The 13,848-nt window shown below is 38.6% G+C and overlaps 1 protein-coding gene across 8 annotated transcripts in view; it reads right to left on the bottom strand.

Moving 5' to 3' along the window:
• Positions 1-13,848, bottom strand: part of RABGAP1L (RAB GTPase activating protein 1 like) — a 741,235-nt gene that overhangs the window by 96,235 nt on the left and 631,152 nt on the right. For 2 of the 8 annotated variants that reach the window (XM_061381709.1, XM_061381710.1), the window contains exon 1: positions 1,691-9,145. The exons of 4 other annotated variants lie outside the window; for them this stretch is intronic. The gene's annotated coding sequence lies outside the window, so the exon portion shown is untranslated. Of the gene's footprint in view, positions 1-406; positions 1,072-1,690; positions 9,146-13,848 lie in introns of those variants that run through there. 2 more of the 8 variants (XM_061381707.1, XM_061381708.1) reach the window with 1 other exon arrangement.

Here is a 13,848-nt window from a genome sequence, read left to right as displayed (position 1 = left end):
TGTGATTAGAAGAGTTTTGCAGCTACCATAGCATTCCGGATTACAAACACAGTCACACAAAACACACGTACACAAAACACACACGCACACACACACTCTCACACACACAGAAGGGCTAAAACACCTTACTGCCAGGAAACAGAAGCAAGACTAATAGGCTTATTTAAACAGAAAATGCAATGCTTTAAATAAATCCTCAAGATTAAAACAGCTTCAAACTGTGTTTGACCCATGCTGGAGCTGGTAAAGCATTTTCACTTCATTTTTTTTCCCCCTACAAGGCAGTTGTGCCTTTTAAAGCATTATTTTTCTTAAAAATTCTTCCCACACTCAACACTGACTAACCAGGTAAAGATTAAATGATCATCAGGAGATGAGGTATTCTAAAGCGTCAGGCAGTTCATACCTTTTTAATTCCTTTTTATCTTTTCAGAAGTACTTGAAAAGATACTGTGACTCCCTTCGTGCATTCACTAGCACCAGAAAGCTTCCGATTTATCTCGCAGGACCACTTTCTAGCTGTGAAAGCAATTCCTCTGGCTTTCATATTTTCCTTGGCTCCAGTGACTCAGTGCTTCCACAATGGTATCTGAATCAGGTGCGCTGACAAAGACACCTGTTGTGGAAGGTAAAGAAACCACTTCCCATAATGCCTTATTCCCTGCTGGCAACCGCCCAGGGGCAAACAAGAATTATGACTGCATTTGAGCAGTTGCCTGTGCAGCCTGGGAGAACACATTCGGTTTAACAATAGGTAATCTTCTTGGTTAAGAACACTCATAACCAAGGAAAAAAAAAAGAAAGGACCAGGGAAAACAGTATTAAATCGTTTTAGGTACTGTGTTATAAAGTCATAAAACCGTTAAGCCATTGGGGCTATAAGAGTGCAAAACACTTTTAGAAACATAATCAAAGGCTGTAAAGACGGTTTTAAAATGACGAAAAAGCTAACCACTTCAAACAATTAAGTCCTTTTAGAGCTCCACGTGGGTTATTAGGTAAACAATTAGGTATTTTTACAAAGCTCCTGATTTATTATCTTCAAAATACTGTTCTAATTAGCCAGAGTGCCTTAGAATTATCCGTAACAGTTTGTGCCTCAATCCAAGAGGTCTTCTCCAATAGCCATGCTGCATACGCTTTCTAGAGCAAGGGTTCTGTACAGTTTTGTATGTATCCTTCATTTTCTGTCACCCTTAAATGTTCCTCCAGATTTTACAGTCTGGGAAACAAAAATTTAAATGTCCTTTTTTCATACGGTTAAATGTATATCTGTGGTCCCCACCAAAAAAGCATACTTCTATGGCTGATTCATGTTGATGTTTGCCAGAAACCAAAATTCTGTAAAGCAATTATCCTTCAATTAAAAAAAATTTTTAGCAAACCAATGATCTATTTTTTAAAAAACTGTCTTTATACTACCTTTTCCTCTTTTCCTAAAGATTCTTTCCTCCAGTCTCAGAAATAAACAGCTATTACCCCCCTTTCAGACTTCAGGAGTCACTGTACACAGTCATGTTTACATACAGTACTTCACTGCCTTGCAAGACATCTTTCTGACTCATCTGCCTTTCCCCAGTGAGTTGAGACCCACGGATCTCCCCGGATGGTTCCCACCTGAGCTTCTGCAGTCACTGACTTCACACCACTCAGCTCCACTGAAAGAAAGGTATGGGGTGGGGGGGATTACCTGCGATCAAGGAGTGTACTGCCGACAGCACCAGTTGCTGCTAAAATTTACCAGGAGACGATTGTGTATTAAGTGAGCAGCAGAAAATAAAGCATTCGTGGTAACCAATATAGGAGCTCCAGTTCCAGCAGGAACGAGCTAGCTGCCTGTCCCAGGGCAAGTCGCTTAACCTCCCAAGGTTTCAATTTCCTCGTGGTCATGTAAATTGAGAGGGATGGAGTAGATGAGAGGTTTTCCTGTATGCTCAGTGTGCTCAGAGTCAAAAGCAGTGTGTCCTTTTCTGCTCCAGTAAATAGGCTTATTGGAGGATTTGAAGGTGAGAATACCTTTTTAATCTCTATCAGAATGAAACACAAAGGGTAACATTAATCCCAAATGTTAGGAAAGTACCCCCCACGGTTGTTATAATGTGTCAACAAATGCTGTCTACTTTGTACCCTAAATTGGATTTTCTAATATCAACTCTTTTGCTTTTAAAAGATTTGGTGACAGTTGCTTCACTTTTTATTAGTTACTCTTTATAGTCTTTCTATTCAGAAGCCAAACTGGCTATAAAATAATTTTCAAAAGGCTTCTAGATCTCATTAAGATAAAAAAAAAAAACAAGTATTAATAAATATCTCCAATGATTTTTGAATGCTGTTTTAAAATTTTTTTACAGATTTTACTCTGTTAGCTGATTTTGTTCCAATGGCCATTTTTCTGGGATTATTCCTATTTAACAAAAATATAACTGGGTCATACTAAATGAGTGTGAGTCTAATAAACCATTCCTGGCCTTCAGAGAACATCTATTCTCAAGAGACAAATTTAGTAAAAGCCAAAACAAAAATCAAGAGAAGCCTGAATAAGATGTGAACATTTTTTATTTCTGTGTTCTCCCCAAATGCAGCAAAGTAAAGTAGTTTAATTATGGGAGCAGTATTTTGTTATCCACCATCAAAGCAGCAAATAAATACATTTAAAAAATGAACACACATCATTAAAAAATTCTCTCACCTTACAAGAGTGGCTTTAAAGACCCTTTCTCCCATGCCTCAGGTTCTACCTGTTGAACATTCTCATCACAACAGCCATAAAATCAGGATAAGATAGAAGACAAAACCACCAGGACAAAAATATGGCCTGGAGGACAGAAAGGTCTCCTGTGCCTCCACCACGTACTGACAAAGCCTGGTAGAGACCGTTTTTTTCTTCCCCAGGGGTTCGTCTAATCATTCAGTAATATAGATTTCAGTAATATCGTCTAGTCAAGGCTATGGTTTTTTCTGTGGTCATGTATGGATATGAGAGAAGGCTGAGCGCTGAAAAATTGATGCTTTTGAACTGTGGTGTTGGAGAAGACTCTTGAGAGTCCCTTGGACTGCAAGGAGATCCAACCAGTCCATTCTGAAGGAGATCAGCCCTGGGATTTCTTTGGAAGGAATGATGCTAAAGCTGAAACTCCAGTACTTTGGCCACCTCATGCGAAGAGTTGACTCATTGGAAAAGACTCCAATGCTGGGAGGGATTGGGAGCAGGAGGAGAAGGGAACGACAGAGGATGAGATGGCTGGATGGCATTACCAACTCGATGGACGTGGGTTTGGGTGAACTCCAGGAGTTGGTGATGGACAGGGAGGCTTGGCGTGCTGCAATTCATGGGGTCGCAAAGAGTCGGACACGACTGAGCGACTGAACTGAACTAAACTGAATATAGATTCTATGTTTATAGAATCTATAAACATCTTTATAGATTCAATTAATAATATAATAGGTTCAATTCAATATAAATATTCATGGAGTATACACAACTCAGTTTTAACGGACTGTCGCAAATGTTCATGGTATTGACACAGAGGTAAAGAACTCTAAGAAAGACAAAATTCTACCCTTTCTTAATCACAGAAAAGCAATATTCCAAGGTTTCTCTTTACATGTAGGAGTGCACATTACTAAAACCTAAGTGCTCTCAGTGGAGGAAGAAGAGATAAAATGAGAGAGAAACCATAGAAGTATCAATAGAAGAAAACTTTTTAGAAGATTTTGGATTTCAGAATAGTCCAGTAACATACTGAGTTTTGCAAAGGGAAAAGAACAAGAAGTAGAAGATAAATAAAAGAAATCGTGGTTCTTTTCAAAATCATGCAAATGTAAATAAAGAAAACCATTATTCTTGTGTCAAATTCCAACCATTGAGCTCATTATCTTTCTTATCTTTGCCAGTAATTGCTAGGCAAATTCAAAACCTCAGAAAACACAGATTATTTAAAAAAAAAAAAATCCCTAGAGTTAAACTAAGAAAACAAAAACCAGTGGGACACAAATACTTGCTTAACTGTTATACTGGGTGTCTTACTTCTTCATTTGCATCTCACTGCAAAGAATGATGGTGAGGTACATTCCAGACTATGAAAGAGTAGCTACAAGTTTTAACAAGTCAGCTTTCTACCATATTTGTAACTCGAAAACCCACAGCTAACTATTAAAAACAAAACAGGTCCAACATGGAGTCCCTTATGCTAAAACCCCATGTCACCAAAGACTGCTACAGTTTCTACTCTCCCAGAAATGAAATCTTAAACCAGGAAGCACCTGATCAGCACAAGTTAGGTGATCTGCCTGGCAGACCAGGTGACTTTCCCCTAAGGGAAAGTGATCTTGCAGTAACCACTCCACTTTTTTGTCTAGTATAACTTTCTGGGTTCTGCTCCGTCGTGCCTATAAAAGTACAACTCCTCAGAGCGCCATTCTATCTCCTAGACTGGCTGCTTCCCATGCGTGAATTGTTGAATAAAGCCAGTGAGATCTTTAAAATTTACTCACTTGAATTTTGTTTCTTAACATATTCACTTAAATTTTACCTAACCAAAAATAATAATTTCAAGTGCTCCTAAGCATTCACTGTTGAAGCCTGGCTTGGAGATTTTGACCACTACTTTGCTAGTGCAATTACATGAGTGCAATTGTGTGGTAATTGTAGCAAAGTAGCACACTAGAAAAATAAGGCTAGCAAAGCAGCACACTAGCAAAGCAATGCTAGCAAAGTAGCACACTAGTAAAGTAATGCTCAAAATTCTCCAAGCCAGGCTTCAACAGTATGTGAACCATGAACTTCCAGATGTTCAAGCTGGATTGAGAAAAGGCTGAGGAACCAGAGATCAAATTGCCAACATCCTCTGGATCATCAAAAAAGTAAAAGAGTTCCAGAAAAACATCTGCTTTATTGACTACGCCAAAGCCTTTGACTGTGTGGATCACAACAAACTATGGAAAATTCTTAAAGAGACAGGAATACCAGACCACCTGACCTGCCTCCTGAGAAATCTGTACACAGGTCAAGAAGCAACAGTTAGAATGGGACATGGAACAACAGATTGGTTCCAAATCTGGAAAGAAGTACGTCAAGGCTGTATATTGTCACTCTGCTTATTTAACTTATATGTAGAGTACATCATGAAAAATGCTGGGCTGGAATCAAGATTGCCAGGAGAAATAACCAATAACCTCAGATATGCAGGTGACACCACACTTATAGCAGAAAGCGAAGAAGAATTAAAGAGCCTCTTGATGCAAGAGGAGAGTGAAAAAATTGGCTTAAAACTCAGCATTCAGAAAACTAAGATCATGGCATCCAGTCCCATCACTTTATGGCAAATAAATGAGGAAACAGCAGAAACAGTGGCAGACTTTTATTCTTTGGGGCTCCAAAATCACTGCAGATGGTGATTGCAGCCATGAAATTAAAAGACACTTGCTCCTTGGAAGAAAAGCTATGACCAACCTAGACAGCATATTAAAAAACAGAGACATTTCTTTGCCAACAAAGGTCCACATAGTCAAAGCTATGGTTTTCCCAGTAATGTATGGATGTGCTGCTGCTGCTGCTAAGTCACTTCAGTCGTGTCCAACTCTGTGCGACCCCATAGACGGCACCCCACCAGGCTCCCCTGTCCCTGGGATTCTCCAGGCAAGAACATTGGAGTGGGTTGCTATTTCCTTCTCCAATGCATGAAAGTAGTTGGACTATAAAGAAAGCTGAGTGCCGAAGAATTGATGCTTTTGAACTGTGGTGTTGGAGAAGACTCTTGAGAGTCCCTTGGACTGCAAGGAGATATAACCAGTCAACCCTAAAGGAAATCAGTCCTGAATATTCATTGGAAGGACTGATGCTGAAGCTGAAACTCCAATACTTTGGCCACCTGATGCGAAGAACTGACTCATTAGAAGAGACCATGATGCTGGGAAAGACTGAAGGCAGGAGGAGAAGGGGACGATGGAGGATGAGATGGTTGGATGGCATCACCAACTCGATGGACATGAGTTTGAGTAAGTTCCAGGAGTTGGTGATGGGACAGGGAAGCCTGGTGTGCTGCAGTCCATGGGGTTGCAAAGAGTTGGGCACGACTGAGTGACTGAACTGAACTGAAAGCATTCACTGCTATTTGCTATTAATATCACCCTCAGTGAAGATGGTTTCAAACACAATCCAGGAATACAAGTAATGCTGCATCTTGTCTCATTTTGAGCAGAATATACAACTGAATTGTAATTACAAATACCTTCACCTTAATTTCTAAAGCATTTGAGTAACTTTTTAAAAGTTTTACTGACCACTAAATCAAACCATTCCACACGGAGTATGTTTCAGATTCCTTTTTTTCACAAGGTCAGAAGGTAGGTTTAGGGAACAATGAACTGTAAGCTCCTTTTCATTCAAGTGTTCATTTGTCTCAAGTTCTTCCTGTAGGGCTGGTGACCCAACCTGGATAACTCCCTTCCAAATGAGCCCTCAGATCCCTGTAGTAGGTCATACACTGAAGCATGAAGCCGTAGACTTGGCTAAAATTCTTCAGTTAAAACTGGAAGAATTTCATGGTATGTGAATTATATCAATAAAAATAAAAACAGCAGCATTTACAGAATGCCTACAACATGCATGAGATGGGCTTATAGATTTGTAATATAGTAAAATATAACTAGTTATAATAATGACTGGAGGAGAAGGGGACGACAGAGGACGAGATGACTGGATGGCATCACTGATCCAATGCACATGAGTTTGAGCAAGCTCTGGGAGATAGTGAAGGACAGGGAAGCCTGGTGTGCTGCAGTCCATGGGGTTGCAGAGTCAGACATGACTGAGCGACTGAACAACAACTTACCCTAAAATTCTATAATAGCTAGTGTTTAACAAGTACTCACTCTGCCCTAGACACAGACTCTCATTTAATCTTCACATAAGTCAACAAACTAGGTACTACAAATATCCTTGCTTTATAGATGAAGTAACTAAAGTGTGGAGAAGTTTAGGGATTTGACTCTGTTCTCAACAGTCAGAAATGGAATTGACAGGATTCCAAAACCAGCCTGTCTGGCTGCAAAGTGCGTGCCGTGCGCTTCATGACTAAAGTAAGATAAGGGAAATAAGCAAACATGCAGGGAGAATCAGGCCTGAGCCAGACACCATTGCTCCTTCCATGCTGGGATCTCCTTCACACTCACACACTTCAGGTCACACAATACAATGCACTGTATTTGTCAAGTCACATTAGGATTATAATAGAATTAAGTCCTTCTGCAGACAGGAAAGTCTTCATGGGGAAAAAAATGGATTCATTTTCATAAGAAAAGTAATTTTTTTAAGAGAAAAAATAAAATTAGCCTGGTCAGAGTGGTGAACTGATATTTAGATACAGTAGGAAATAAGGTTTCAAAGGCAGTTTTGAATCAGCCTGTGGTAGGTTTCTAATCTCAGGTCAACAAATTTGGAATACAAGGTATGTAGGCCAAGGGCAGATAGTGCAGACTACAGGGTTTTTGTCTTTCTAGCCTCCACTTTTTTTTTTTTTTTGTCATTAGGTCATTAGAGAAAGCACAGTATAATGGTTAACACATAGACTCCAGGATTCAAAATACCCAGGTTTGATACAATACTTTGCAACATACTAGCTTTTTGACCATGAGCAAGTTCCACAGGCTGTCTCACTATTGGTCTTCTCATCCATAAAATGAGAAAATGATAATAGTACCAATGTTATGAGGAATAAGATAATGCATATAAAAGTCCTTACTAAGCCACCAGGCTCCATAAAGTATCTGATTAGTGACAGTTGCTATTATTATCAACATTAGTAAAAATGATGGAGAGTTCCCTGGTGGTCTAGCGGTCAGGATTCAGCACTTTCTCTGCTATGGCCTGGATTTAATCTCTAGTCAGGGAATTGAAATTCTGCAAGTCACGCCATGTGGCCAGAAAAGAAAAAAAGAGAAAAGGCTGGAGGGGTAAGATCATCTGTCAAAAACGGAGAAGATGGAATATAACCTTTAGAAATGAGGCGGGGGGCTGTTCTCAGTGTATGAGGGCAGTCAGTACCTCCATTTCTATTTTTTTTGTCCAATTAAAAAATTCAGGAGGGAGAAATAAAAAGTGTCATACAACTTCAATCCTGTACCTGTTTTCCCAACACAATTAATCTTTCTAGATGTTGCTTTGTTTGGGAGTCATTTGGTAATTTACACAAATCCTTCTGTCAGAAATAATTGAAGCAGGTTAGTGGAGGTAAAAGACTGATAATGGGGTGGGAGGGGACCTCTTACAGTTAACTTCCCTCTCCAGTTTCCTGACTACAGTGCAAACAGAGCCTAATCAATTACCTTTTATTAAATTGAGCAATTGTGACAAGAACAGGGAACAAAGACAGCATTTGTTGTATAACGATATCCATCTGTTAAAACCTGATCAAGAAAACACTTACAATGGGCTATCATGTGCAAATACATAATCCTTCTTCATAATTGTATTATAATAAGATTTTCCAGCATTCATTTGTATCTTAGAGTCAAAAGAAATAGCCTATGCAATAGTTTAGAGTAACAGCTTATCCACAAGCTTAGAACTGACCAATAAACCTGTAATCTACTTCGGTTCAAAGATATCAACTGAATTTGATTAGGGGTGAAGGTGGAAGGAGAGGAAAAATAACACACATTTAACAGTTGTTGTGCCAGGGGTGGGGGGGGTGCTTTAACTATTTTGTATTTCTTTTAGTTTTAACGGCAATACTATTCGACTGGTTTTATTATCCCCAATTTACAGAAGGGGAAACCACTGCCGTAAAAGTTTATTTGAGGTCTTACCAGTAGTAAATCAGAACCATGATTAAAACTGATATACATGATTACAAAGGCTCTGGGTGTTGGGTGTTTTTTTTTCATGTTTTTTGTTTTTTCTCCACCTACAACAAGTTCTTCATAACATGAATTTAACAGAGAAGAAAAACAGTTCAACTTGGAGATCCTGAAATAGAAATTTTAAAATTTCTAAAGTGAGATTCTGTATTTCTCTTCTCTTTTGTTTTAAATGTTATATTAAATGTTTTAAAATTTTGTTTTTAATATTATATCACTGTATATTGAAAATATGAACTAAAAACTCATTGCATCTAATAACGTTTATTACTAGGCATTTGCAAATTAAAGAAAAAGAAAAGACTGGAGGCAAACTACTGACAACTGCGATGTACATACTCAGAGTCTGCCACAACAACAAATACCATGTGAACTGAGACAGCACTCTTTGAACTGTCAATGGCAGTGTTTACGACGTTAAAAATTAGCTTCTTCTTTGTGTTAAGAGCAACAGTGAATTGCTTAATTGGCTGACAGTAAAATAATAAAAAGGTATTGATAATTTTTTTGATAATTTTTTAACAGTAGTCATAAGCAGCAATGCCCAAAGCATTCTAATTTTATTCATTTTGATAAGAATTTACTTTTTATATTCCATCTAAAATTTTTTCCAAAAAAGTGATCATTTCAGGCTTAAGAAGTGTTAGCAAGTATCATCATAGAGACTCTCTCTCTAAAATCATAGAGATCATAAAAATAGCTATAATCTTTATGCTTTAATTCCTCTTCAAACTAAGCAGGAAGTTAAGATGGAATATTAGGGCCTGCATAGCTGACTAAAAGTTTCATTTTCAGTCACTGATTCTAATACGACAACCACCTTCAGGCCTAAGGATATACATATTCTGCAAAACATCTTCCTTATTTTAAATGTTCACTGAGATCTAAGTAAAGCTTCATATATTTAGGTGAGGAAGGCCTAGTTTAACCAGGTTAAGTAGTTTATTAGTTAACCTGATACATAAAGAATCAGGCAAAACAAGCAGCCATTAATTTACAGAATGTCTGGCTATGCATTCCTTATTGCATGCATGCTCAGTTGCTCAGTTGTGTCCGACTCTCTGTGACCCCTTGGACTTCTTCTCTCTCCAGGCTTCTCTGTCCATGGAATTTTCCAGGCAAGAATACTGGAGTGGGTTGCCATTTCCTACTCCAGGGGATCTTTCTGACCCAGGGATCAAGTTCGCCTCTCCTGAGTCTCCTGCATTGGCCAATGTGCCATCTGGGAAGCCCACATTCCTTATTATGTTGTCCTTATTATCCTGTATTAAAATCCTCAGTGTGGAGGAAACCAGAAGGGAAAGAGACACGTGCACCCCAATGTTCATCGCAGCACTGTTTATAATAGCCAGGACATGGAAGCAACCTAGATGCCCATCAGCAGATGAATGGATAAGAAAGCTGTGGTACATATACACAATGGGAGTATTACTCAGCCATTAAAAAGAATACATTTGCATCAGTTCTAATGAGATGGATGAAACTGGAACCTATTATACAGAGTGAAGTAAGCCAGAAAGAAAAACACCAATACAGTATACTAACGCATATACATGGAATTTAGAAAGATGGTAACAATAACCCTGTGTACAAGAACAGCAAAAGAGACACTGATGTATAGATCAGTCTTATGGACTCTGTGGGAGAGGGAGAGGGTGGAGAGATTTGGGAGAATGGCATTGAAACATGTATAATATCATGTATGAAACGAGTCGCCAGTCCAGGTTCGATGCACGATACTGGATGCTTGGGGCTGGTGCACTGGGACGACCCAGAGGGAGGGTATGGGGAGGGAGGAGGGAGGAGGGTTCAGGATGGGGAACACAGGTATACCTGTGGCGGATTCATTTCGATATTTGGCAAAACTAATACAATATTGTAAAGTTAAAAAAAAAAAATCCTCAGTGTGTTCTTAAATACAAATTTTAAATATTAAAATGCTATGGAATTGTTGTTTTATATTAAACTTAGCATACATTTAGGGAGAATTTTAATTGTGCAATATAATATGAGATTATGACATATTTTTAGACCAATGTTTAACTACAATTGAGATAATGGTGAAACAAAAAATTAACTAGCTGAAATTATGTTTCTAAACAAGCAAATCTGAATAAATGGTCAGACTGTAAAACTGGATACAAATCTTTTTTAATGGCTTGTGGACAACTTTAATTTATGTATATAATGTCTTTTGCTTCTTCTAATGGCCAACTAGTTCTTTGTCATTTCACTACTTGTATTTCTCTTTCAAGGAGTGCAAAAACAGGGAAAGAGGGAAAAACTCTAATTAGTGACTTTAATTGGTGGGTGTTATTTTTTATCATCTATATCAAATAGCTAGGCTATGGGAATAAGTTAAAATTAAGAGTTAAAATAAATACAAGTCTCATTTTATGTAAATTTCAGTTATCAAATGTCTATCCCATTTTCACTTTTCTATTCCCACGTATAAAGGAGAGCTGCCTAAAATAGAGTTTACAAGAAAACTGGTTCATAAAGCAGGCTAAATAAACTTCATGTTAAGCAAAGAGTTCTGGCATTAAACTTTATAAAGGATAAAAGAAATCGCCCATTATCTGTGCTTGGAAAAACAGAACTGAAGCATTAACAAGTGTCTACTTTTATTAACTATTTTAGTCACTATTAGTGATCTTGTAATTTTTTTTTCTTTTCCTCTGGAAAAACTGTCTTAGTAAGTAAATAATCTGGTCTTACTTACCTTTGATAACTTACTATTTACTTAGTAAATAGTAAGCTGGTCTTAAAACTAACATGTTAAGGTTCAAAGAGTTTTTAAACTTCAACCATAACTTCTTATTCTCCTCACCATTCTTCTCTATCTTCGTTTTTCTCTTTGTCTATCTTTCTCTCTCATACATAGCTAAGTCGCTGTAGTCATATCCAACTCTTTGTGACCCTATGGACTACAGTCCATAGGGTCACAAAGAGTAGTCTGTAGTCTACTAGTCTGTAGACTAGTAGTCTGTAGTCTGTCAGGCTCTTCTGTCCCTGGGATTCTCCAGGTAAGAATACCGGAGTGACTTGCCATTTCCTTCTCCAGGGGATCTTCCCAACATAGGGATCAAACCTGCAACTCTTACGTCTCCTGAACTGGCAGGTGGCTTCTTTACCACTAGTGCCACCTGGGAAGTCCCTCTTTCATACATACCTCTCTTAAAAGATTATTTTTTTGCCCTAAACTGTTTGACTCTGGCACATATGCATCTTATTTGATATGTATTTATATCAGTGTGACCCCCCCAAGAGACTGAGCCATATCTGTGAGTGTTTGAGGGTCTCCTGCAGAACAGGGAGGGACCACAGCCCTACCCATCAGCAGAAAACTGGATTAAATATTTACTGAGCATGGCCTGCCCACCAGAGCAAGACCCAGTTTTCCCCTTAGCCAGTCCCTTGCATCAGAAAGCTTGCATAAGCCTATTATTCTCATCCATTAGAGGACAGACAGAAGAAACAAGAACTACAATCCCACAGCCTCCAGAACTAAACCCACAATCACAGAAAGCTAACCAAAATCATCACGGGGATCACAGCCTTTGTAACTTAATGAAATAATGAGCCATGCTCTGAGGGACCACCCAAAATGGACAGGTCATGGTGGAGAATTCTGACAAAACATGGTCCACTGGAGAAGGGAACGGCAAACCACTTGAGTATTCTCGCCTCAAAAACCCATAAACAGTATAGAAAAGAAAAAAGATATGGCATCAGAAGATGACTCCCCCAAGTCAGAAAGTGTCCAATATGCTACCAGGGAAGAGCAGAGAAATAGCTCCAGAAAGAACGAAGAGGCTGGGCCAAAGTAGAAACCATGCTCACTTGTGGATGTGTCTGACAGTGAATTGGCGGTGAAAGTAAAGTCTGATGTGGTAAAGAACAATATTGCCTAGGAACCTGAAATATTAGGTCCATGAATCAAGGTAAATTGAGTGAACATTGATATTTTAGGAATCAGTGAACTAAAATGGAAGGATGCTTTCTAATTGTGGTGCAGGAGAAGACTCTTGAGAGTCCCTTGGACTGCAAGAAGTTCAAACCAGTCAATCCTAAAAGAAATCAACCCTGAATATTCATTGGCAGGACTGATGCTGAAGCTGAAGCTCTAACACTTTGGCCACCTGATGCCAAGAGCCAACTCACTGGAAAAGACCCTCACGCTGGGAAAGACTGAAGGCAAAAGCAGAAGAAGGTAGCAAAGGATGAGATGATAGGATAGCATCACTAATTCAATGGACATGACTTGAGCAAACTCCAGGAGACAGTAGAGGACTGGTGTGCTGCAGCCTATGAGGTCTCAACAGAATCAGACACAACTGAGCAACTGAGTAACAATGGCAAAGCTCTGTATGCCATAGTGGGAAGACTTAAACCTCTGACAAGTGAACACGCCAAGGCTAAGTGACGAGTTTGACAGGAGACTGAATGTGGCAGCACCACCTCCCACTCTAAGCCCTTAGCTCAGATAACTCTTTTGAGGTACTTCTGGGTCAAATAACCAAAAATAAAATCACTATATGTAATATCAACCACTTCAACTGAATCTTTAAGCATTTCCCTTTCTTAAAACCTTAATGTACTTAATATATTAGCTTGTTAGCATTAAAAACCAATATAGTAGAATTCTATATCCAATGAATTAGAAAACATTTCTTTAGTCAGCAGTATCACTGATAGGCCATTCTATCAGAAAAGAATAACTAAAGCAAATGATGAACACAGGGTAATGTTAAGAGGTTGATGGGAGAAAAGAGACATTCATGTTAAATATACTATATGTTTTGTTTTTGTTACAAAACAGGCAACATCTATAAATTAACAATAAAAGCAGAAGTTGGAAGAAATTCAAAGTGAAACAAACCTCCTCTTGATTTTAATGATCAATAAAGTGTTAGTCACTCAGTTGTGTCAGGCTCTTTGCAGCCCCATGGACTGTAGCCCTCCAGGCTCCTCTGTCCATGGAATTTC

Source organism: Bos javanicus, chromosome 16 (assembly GCF_032452875.1).
Source record: "Bos javanicus breed banteng chromosome 16, ARS-OSU_banteng_1.0, whole genome shotgun sequence".
Classification (NCBI taxonomy): Eukaryota; Metazoa; Chordata; class Mammalia; order Artiodactyla; family Bovidae; genus Bos; species Bos javanicus.
This window is presented reverse-complemented; position numbering and strand designations above follow the sequence as displayed.